Here is a 9,406-nt window from a genome sequence, read left to right as displayed (position 1 = left end):
GGATCCCACCCCTTTCCCCCAGGTTGAGTGTTCAGCTGAAATTGCGGCCTTGGCTGAGAGCTTAACTTCAACCCCATCATAGCCTTGAGCCAGAGGCACTCAGACGAGCTCCCTCCCGGTTCTTGAGCAACAGGAACTGCGACTGATAAAGAGTTCTTGTTTCAAGCCACTGAGGTTTGGGTAATTTGTTACACAGCAATACATTAACTTTAGAACCAAACGGGTATGACCTTCAACGGGTATGAGTTTGCCTCTCTGGTGAGGAGTGAAGCCGATACCATTGTTTCGAGGCAAATATTCTTCATTAGACTAAAGAGCCATCCCAAGAGCCCATATGATGGCCTTTCAAGCAGTTTTACACTGGGTTGTAATTGTGTGTGTAGCAGCTTATTGACGTCACTAGAAAGTGGGCTACCCAAGGAAACTTGAAGGTTTTCTTTCTGTCCTTACTCCCAGTACCTCATTATCATAATTAACATGCGGAGAATTGAGAGTTCACTAAGTTCCTTTACCTTTCTAACAACCCTATGAAAAAAGTATTATTCTACCATCATTTTGTAGATGCAAAACTGAGACAAAAAAGAGTTCAGGTACCTAAAGCGATGTCAGTGGAAGTGACAGAGCCAGAATTTGAACCCAGGCATTCTGGCTTCAGAGTTCATAATACACTTGTGTGCCTAATTAAGTAAGAGAGCGAAACTGATGTGTAGCTTCTTATTACTGTCCCTAGGAGCTCAATACCTCTCTCTCACTTTTATTTCTTCATTGGTGTTTTCATATCCTTTGAATGGTATTCGTTGTCAACAACTTAGTCTAATTTTGTTGACTGTACATTTGTAAATATTCCAGAGCATCCCGTTGCCTTTCCCATCTCCCTGTCCACCCTGCAAAGCCCTTGACAGAAGGCTCAGCTTTCCTCTCTCTTTTGGAGTCATTTATATTTTAAGATGCTCTCTTCATCAGGTATGTCAACATACGAGTCGCAAGCAAAGTCTCTCAGAGGACAAATTTGGAACAATGATCAGTTTAGGGAATCATGTAACAATAAACTTCTCTTTCAACAGATCAGGAAGTCCCCTAGCAAGAATCTTGAGGCTCCTCATTTCATCTGAGAACCTTAAGGGGCCTCTCGGACTCTGGGTTGCCACACTGAGACATGCCCAACACAGACTCTCATCACTAAGTCTGGTTGCTGAGGCCCAGACTTTTTAGAATAGATATTGTGACTTCTACTCACTAGGGGTGAATGTGCCTGGAAAAGGATGATTACATTTCTTTTTAAAAGTGTTTTTCCCCCTCGTGGCTTAATTTAGGCTGTGGTGTAAAAGAGAAGCATGGAGCAAAACTTTCAAAAAAAGTTTGACTCACTCTTCATAAAGTCATACAGGCTTGGTCTGGCCTTGATGAATTCAGCACTTTAAAGGGTATGTCAACACAATAAATTTTATGCCCTCGATAAAACTTGTGAGTGAGCTCTGTGAGAAATTCCAAGGTCTAGGAAAGCAATTAATATCTGAAATACATATTGAGTTGTTTACTGTGGCATTTTATGTGGCCACAAAGCAGTATCCAGGATGTCACGAGGGAAAAATTTCCCTAGGAAATGGAAGGTTTGCTTTTCAAATAACATTGACATGTCAGATTGTTCCCTGAATACAGAGGAATGTAAGAAATGACTACCAATGAAAATGCAATTCTCCAATCACATCATGCCATTCTTGCTTTCCATTTCAACTGGCAAGAATCTCCTGCAGGGTATTTGTTGTCAACATTTTAGCAACTTAATTTCATCAGTCTATTTGTATCACTGTTCATTGTCGTTCTACATGTACAGGGGCGTTTTTTGAATTGGTTTGACTTGAGTTCCAAATCCAGCCCTACCTATTAGTCAGTGTGTGACTTTATATGAGTCATATTGACTCTTTGGCAGCGCAGTGGCACCTCTGGCTGCCTGGGCAGGAACCTCAGCATCCCCAGCAGAAGGATAAGTCTGTTGGTGTCCATCTCCTGGACAAGTTCAACAAAATATATCTCCTTCAACAAGAGAGGAAACACACTCCCTCTTTCAGATGGGACCCAAACAATATTGAGCCCCTTGACAACCTGAGAGCCTACAGGTCCCTCCACTTTACGCCCCATAATCTTCACGTGGCTCACTGTGCCAATGTAAGTCCTGATGACTGATCTTCCAGTTCAACCACTGGGAGGAGTTGGTAACCCTGGGCATCCCTTGCTACTGTCAACTGGAGGCCAAGTCCTGCTACATCCTGTTAGACCAGCAGGGCACGCACCTGTTCAACAGGTGAGTCCTATTCCTGCTCGGCAGTCAAATAGCTCCAGGTGGCCATCTTTGCCCAGGCCCTCTACATATCCCTGAGGTATAGCCTCAGGTGCTACTGCCTAGAGGATATCTTTAGTGTTGAAGGAGGTTGTGGAACTAGCGCAGACCCTGGGTAGCTACCTCATGAGGAGCCAAAATCCTTTCTGTTTAAGGACAGTTACCATAACCTGAACTTCTCTCTCCAATACATCCTCCACTGGAGGAGCAAGCTGCTGGCCAAATACCAGGAGTCCCTTTGTATCACATTTGGAGTGGCAGCCAGAAAGCCTTTCATTGCATCTTCTCCCTGGAGAGGCACAGCCTGGCCTTTACGAAGATCACCTGCAAGATCTGTGTATGGTAGGTTGAAGGGGAAGGCCAGATATTCCAGCTGCACACCTCACTAGCAGAGTCACTTGCTGGCTCCCTAGACACCATTTACTCTGTGCCCAGAAGCATGTTCACCACCCTGCTTGGACCCTATGCCTTTAAGATCCTGCCTTCCATTCACCAGAAGTTATGCAACAGCCATGGGGCAATGATTTGTGCCTACTGGCGAAAAAGTTCTCCATGGACTGGTACCTGAACTACTTTGCCACGGGTGTGATCTTGGACCTCTAGGAAGCTCTGCAGTGGGTGACAGGGACCTCAACAGCCTGGTGAGTGCCTTGGAGGACATGGGCAAGAGTGAGATGCTGGTGGCCATGGCCACAAATGGGGACTGCTAAGCTGCCCCAGACTGTGGGCTGGTAGGACTGGCAGGTGGGTAGAGGGAGGACCACACCACCTAATGTGGGGAAGTTTGGCCTCTGCTGACCTCCAGCTCACAGTCAGAGTCGCCTCTCTTCCTCCTCCCTTGTCCCATCCCGAGACCACGGCAAGCCTCAGGAAATACATGTACTCTGGTATCAGGAGAACCTGGTGTTTCTTCTCCACCCCCTGCCGTCTCTCCCGGTCTCAGACCTTCATGCAGAAACCAGAGTGGGGCTGATGATTCTGGAAGCAGTTAGCACAGCAAGAAGGCGCCCTTCTTTCTACCCATAGCCCCAGGACCTCTGGGATAAGTTTGTTTTATTTTCAATGCTGTTTTGGGACCTGCATCAGAGTTCAGCTTTCACTCTGCCCAACCCTGCTTTCTTTTTCTACCCCCCACCACGTGTTGTTTTGTAAACATCTTATTTCATAAACTCTGTCTCTGAGTCTTTCAAAGAATTCAGACTATGAAAACAATCATCATTTCTTCATCCAACAATGATTTTGCAAGTCTCAATGACCTGGTAAAGACTCTATTTTGGATTGTACTCCACTCTAGTGGAGGAAACAGATAATCAACATGTGGCTATATTATGGATCCAGACACACAAATGCACACGTTCACGCACTGTTTTAGGAGACATCCAGTCAGCAACTCGATTAATGGCTCTTGATCTACTGCTTTCTACAGACAGAAGTCAGGGGTGGGGTGCAAACACAGAATTTTAAGTTATTAAAAAACAGTGTTTCTAACTAGGTTTGTGGGGTGTTCCCAGAGAAGAGGCCTGGACTTCCTTAAATACTACAATTCTAATCTGGGTGCACCATGGACATGTTTGTTGTTTAAAGCATGGTGATCTATGGAAAGAACCTAGACCACTGACCTCCAAGCTGACATTCTCTCTGTGTCCTCTGCTACTTGCAGCCAGAGGAGGTGAGTCTGGTGAAGGGAGAGTGGAGAAGGGACTCTCAAGTTGTGGGTTGGGTACTTCATATCCCAACCTGTTCTTTCCATATCTTCCTGCACAAAGTTTACCTCCAGCTTGCACAGGTTCCCATCCTTTCCTTTCTCTGTTCCTAGTGTCTTGGTAAATTTAATCTGCTTTTCCCTGGCTTTGCAGTTTATAATCCTCCTACCCAGGACACCAGGCTCCTACAGCAGCCATCAGAACAGTCTCCTTTATAGGGGAAGTTCCTTAGTGACTGAGCAGCCACCTTGTGGGTCTCCTTAGACTCACCACTGTGTCGCTGCAGGACCCCTAGGATCCCACACCCTAGTGTGGATGAAAAGGATTCAAAATCTTTTTCTAATCAACTTTTGGGAAGTAGAACAGGTAGGGGCTTCTAATGGCTTGGTTAAAAGGGCTACTCAGTAAAGAGCAGAGTATCCAACCTTCTAGACAGTACTCTAGGCAAATGCTGTGCTCACCTCCTCCCACCATCACATCAAAATTACAACTACATCAAAGAACCACCCTTGTGAATGACCTGAAGACTAGATGAACAGCTCCTGTAACTAAGGATATAAAGAAGAAGCAAAATCAAGACTGCTAGGAGGGGCAGAGACTCAAAATAGATTGGTCTCTTACCTACATATGGCAGTTAAAAATTAGCAGGCATGTCTCTTCAGTAGTCTTCCCAGAAGAGCGACAAATCTCAGGCCCACACATGACTCCCCAGCCCAGGGTTCCTGTCATTAGGAAGAGAAACCCTCTTAATGTCTGGCTGTAGACCCAATGAAAATTGTGCCTGGAGATGGAGGGCTCTAGAGTCACAGACATTCCTCTTAAAGGGCCCATGCACAGACTTATCTCCTGTCAGATCCACTAACTCTGCATTCCAGCACTCAGGCAGCAGCTTGAAAAAGACCAGAGACATATAGAGAGGAAATAAATTGTTGGGTTTCAGGACAAGGGCTGGAGGGGCTACTCTTTCTGGGAAGAAGTGCTGGTAGGCATCGCTGTTCCTTTGTTGAGCCCCTTCCCCTCCCAGCCTGTTGGTGCAGGTGGGCACAAAGTCTTGAGTGTCCATCAATCTGGCTAACACCATTCACCCTGCCCTGATGGTTCCCTGAGACCCTGCCCCGCCCAAATTAGGGGCTCACCCAAATCATTTCCAGTGGCTTATACATATAAACAGCCTGTCTCAGTTCACACTAAGGACTCTATCAAAGGTTCACAAACCCCAAGTGAGCAGCATGAGGCCTTGGCCTCCTCCGTAACACTTGCTAAATGGCCCTAAGTTGGCACTATTGGCAGCCAGCCCCCTTCACAGCTTACCTTTGCCACGTGTCTCCAAGCCCAATACAAGGGGCAGCCAACTGCAAATCACTTCGTAGCTCCTACCAGGTAGCCCCAGTCCAGGCACAAGCAGCAGATAAACTTGGCCTACACCACAGCCACTCCCACAAGGCCCCAGAACTACTACACCCAACGGTGGCTAGCTTCAGACCATTCCAGAGCACCATTCAAACACCTCCACAAATAACACACCCAAAGGGTGGGCTTGGCAGGCACCAGAGCCTCACTAAAACAAATCCTGCTCCATGGGATCAGCCCCTGCAAAACAGCTTGTCTCCTGTACTCACAGCCATTCCTCAGAGCCAATCAGCCTGAAGGTCAATCCCTTCCACTGACATGCCAACAGCAATCAAGGCTCAACTACAACAGGATGGCACACACAATCCACACAAGGTATACACCTGGAGCACCTGAAACAGGTGACCCAGGAGACTGTGCCACTGGGCCGCACAGGACAGATCTACCCAATACACAGAAACACATTCAGGGAAGCAGCCAAAATGAGGAGTCAAAGAAACATGTACTAAGAGAAAAAAATGGGGGAAAAAAACACTCCAGAAAAAGAACTCAACAAAATTAGAGACAAGCAATCTACCAGATACAAAATTCAAATCAATGTTCACAAGGATGCTCAATGAACTGAGGGGAAAAATAGATGAACTCAGTAAAAATATTAACAAAGAGAAAACATAAAAATGGAGATAGAAAAAAGAATCAACTGGAAATTAAGAATACAATAACTGAAACGAAGAATACAATGGACTGAATCAATGCATTAGATGAAACATGATCAAATCAATGATTCAGAAAACAAGGTAGTTAAAAACACCCAATTAGAACAGCAAAAAGAAAAAAGATTCCAAAAAATGTGGCTAGTTTCAGGGACCATGGGAAGCATCAAGTGTAACAACATTACCATCACAATGACACTAGAAGGAGAAGACAGAGTGCAAAAGAAACCTACTTTCAGAAAAAAGGATGGAAAACTTCCCTAACCTGGTGAAAGAAATAGACTTACAAGTCTAGAAAGCATAGAGAGTCTCCAACAAGATGAACCCTATGAGGCCCACACTGAGACACATCATAATTTAATGCTAAAGGTTAAAGACAAAGAGAGACTCTTAATAGCAACAAGAAAAAAGGAGTTAGTTAACTACAAGGGACCTCCCACAGAACTGTCAGCTGTGTTCTCAACAGAAACTTTGCAGGCCAGGAGAGGTGGCAAGAAATATTGAAAGTGATGAAAAGCAAGGACCTAAAACCAAAGCTATTTAACCCAACAAAGCTATCATTTAGAATAGAAACAGAGATATAGAACTTCTCAGAAAATAAAATGCTTGAAGGAGTACAATACAACCAAACCAGTATTATAAGAAATGTTAAAAAGACTTCTTTAAGAAAAAGAAAAACAGTAATAAAAAAATGAACAACACAGTAACTACGCACTGAGAAATAATGACAAAAAAGCTCCCTAACCCAGTGAAGGAAACACGCCCAAGTCCAGGAAGTGCAGAGAGTCCCATACAAGCTGGACCAAAAGAGGCCCACATCAAGACACATCATAATTAAATTGCAAAGCTCAAACACAAGGAGAGAATTTAAAACCCACCAGAGAAAAAACAGTTAAGTTAATTACAAGGGAGCACCGATAAGACCATCATCTGATTTCTCAACAAAAATACTTCAGGCCAGAAGGGCTTGGCATGAAATAGTCAACATGATAAAAAGCAAGGACCTACAACCAAGGCTACTTTACCCAGCAACCGTATCTTTTCCAGCTAAAGGAACTTGTTACCACCAAACCAGTACTGCAACAAGTGCTAAAAGGAGAAAAACCGGAAGAACGAGGAGGAGGAGAAGGCAGGAGGAGGAGGAGGAGGACTAGGAGAAGGAAAGGGACAAAGAAGAAGGAAGAGGGCGATGAGCAGGAGGAGAGCTGGGGGAGGAAGACAAGGAGGGCAGTAGAGGAGAAAGGAGGAGGAGGAGGTAGGAAGAAGACGGAGGAGGAAGTTACTTAACCCAGCAAGGCTACAGGATGGAATAGAAAGAAACGCAGAATCTTTCAAGAGAAAATGTCTGAGGTTCATCACCACCAAACCAGTATTACAAGAAATGTTAAAAAGACTTAAGAAGAGGTAGCATAGTAAAAACACATTAATAATAACATGACAATAACCACACACCTATCAAAAATTTACACATAAATGGATTAAATGCTCCAATCAAAAGACAGGGCAGCTTAACAGATAAGAAAACAAGACCCATATATATATGCTGCCTACGAAAGAACACCTTCAGATTAAAAGACACACACCTACGGAAAGTAAACGGCTCAAAAATGATACTTCTGGCAACTGGAAATGGAAAAAAAAAAAAAAAAGCTGGGTGGCAATGCTACATCAGACAAATTACACTTTAAAACAAAGGTTATGTTATAAGAGACAAAGACGGGCCCAGCAATTCCACTTCTGGGTATTTATCCAAACAAGAACAAAACACTAATTCAAAAAGAATTTTGCATCCCTATGTTCCTTGCTGCATTATTTGCAATAGTCAAGACATGGAAGCAACCTAAGCGTCCACTCAGAGACAAACTGAGGATAAAAAAGATGTGGCACTATATACAATGCAGTATTTCTCAACCAAAAGGAAGAATACAATCTTGCCATTGGGAACAATATGGATGCACCCAGAGGGCATTATTTAAGAGAAATAAGTCAGACAAAGAAAGACGAATACCATACAGTTTTATTTATAAGCGAATGTAAAGAATGAAATAAACGAACAAACAAAACACAAAAAAACTCACAGGTACAGAGAACATTTTGGTGGTTGCCAATGGGAGTGCGATCTGATGGATGGGTGAAAAAGAGGAAGGGATTAAGATTTACAAATTGCCGCTACGGAAACAGTCACAGGGACGTAAAGCACATTACAGGGAATATTGTCGGTAATATCGTAAGGACTATGTATGGTATGAGATGGGCACTAGGCTTATCAGGGTAATCGCTTCGTAAGGTAAATAAATGTCTAATCATCATGGCGCACACCTGAAACTAACCCAATATTGTCAGCAAATGCAACAACAAATTTTTTAAATTATTTTTTAAAAACAGCACAGGATGCCATCTGGCCATGGAGAGATGCGGGAATAACATACACCCCCCAAAATGCCGGCCCCACAAACACCAGCTCTGGCCCGCCCCAGCCATTTCAGCAATTTCCATTCATTCCACCTCGTGGGGGATTTTCAGTGCTGGTTCAGGGTGCCGAGATACTCCTGTTCCTCGCCCCAAATACTCAGTGTGTGTGTGTCTTCCTACTTCAAAACCAAATCAAGGAAATCCAACAAACCAACCCAAGAACGTCAACCTTGTATATATTCACTGCATTTTTATTTAAAATATATCACATTTTCCACTTCTACGTGGGACCGCATTCTATTTATCTTGCACTGCCTGGCTTATCTCACTTAGCGTAACACCCTCCACTCCATCCACGCTGTCGCGAAGGGAAGTAGTTCCTTCTTTCTCTCTGCTGCAGAGGATTCCATTGTGCCAACGTACCACAGCTTTTTGATCCACTCATTTGCTGACGGGCACTTAGGCTGCTTCCAGCACTTGGCTGTTGTAAATAAAGCTGCCATGAACATACGGATGCATCGGCTCTTTTGAACCGGTGAGCAGAAAAGAACCAGAGATCTGGAAATAAAGAACAGTCTGACGGGGACCGAGGCGCGGGGAGGGCCATCGCGGGGACAGAAGGGGAACCCGTACCAAGGACCCATGGACCAGGACAGTGGGGAGGGGACTGTCTTTGGGAGCGGGGTTTGGATGGAGCAAGGGAGACCAAAGTGGGGGGTGGGGGAAATGGGAACAACCGTAACAATAAAAAATAAAAATAAAATAACACACGCAAAATATGTAACACTTTAAAATACAACACCAGGCATGGCTCCGTTCTGCCAACCACTCACAATACGATCAACACAACATACTGTCATTTTATGGGGGCTAGGTTATGCAGGGGGCAG

General features: G+C 44.4%; 1 pseudogene; it reads left to right on the top strand.

The window, feature by feature from the left end:
• Positions 1-225: 225 nt before the first annotated feature.
• Positions 226-3,048, top strand: LOC129083313 (netrin receptor UNC5B-like; annotated as a pseudogene).
• The last annotated feature ends 6,358 nt before the right edge of the window (positions 3,049-9,406 follow it).

This window comes from Pteronotus mesoamericanus, unplaced genomic scaffold (genome assembly GCF_021234165.1).
Source record: "Pteronotus mesoamericanus isolate MK-2021 breed Mesoamerican mustached bat unplaced genomic scaffold, CSHL_Meso_final scaffold_167, whole genome shotgun sequence".
NCBI lineage: Eukaryota > Metazoa > Chordata > Mammalia > Chiroptera > Mormoopidae > Pteronotus > Pteronotus mesoamericanus.
Note: the sequence above shows the minus strand (reverse complement) of the source record. Positions and strands in the feature narration are given on the sequence as shown.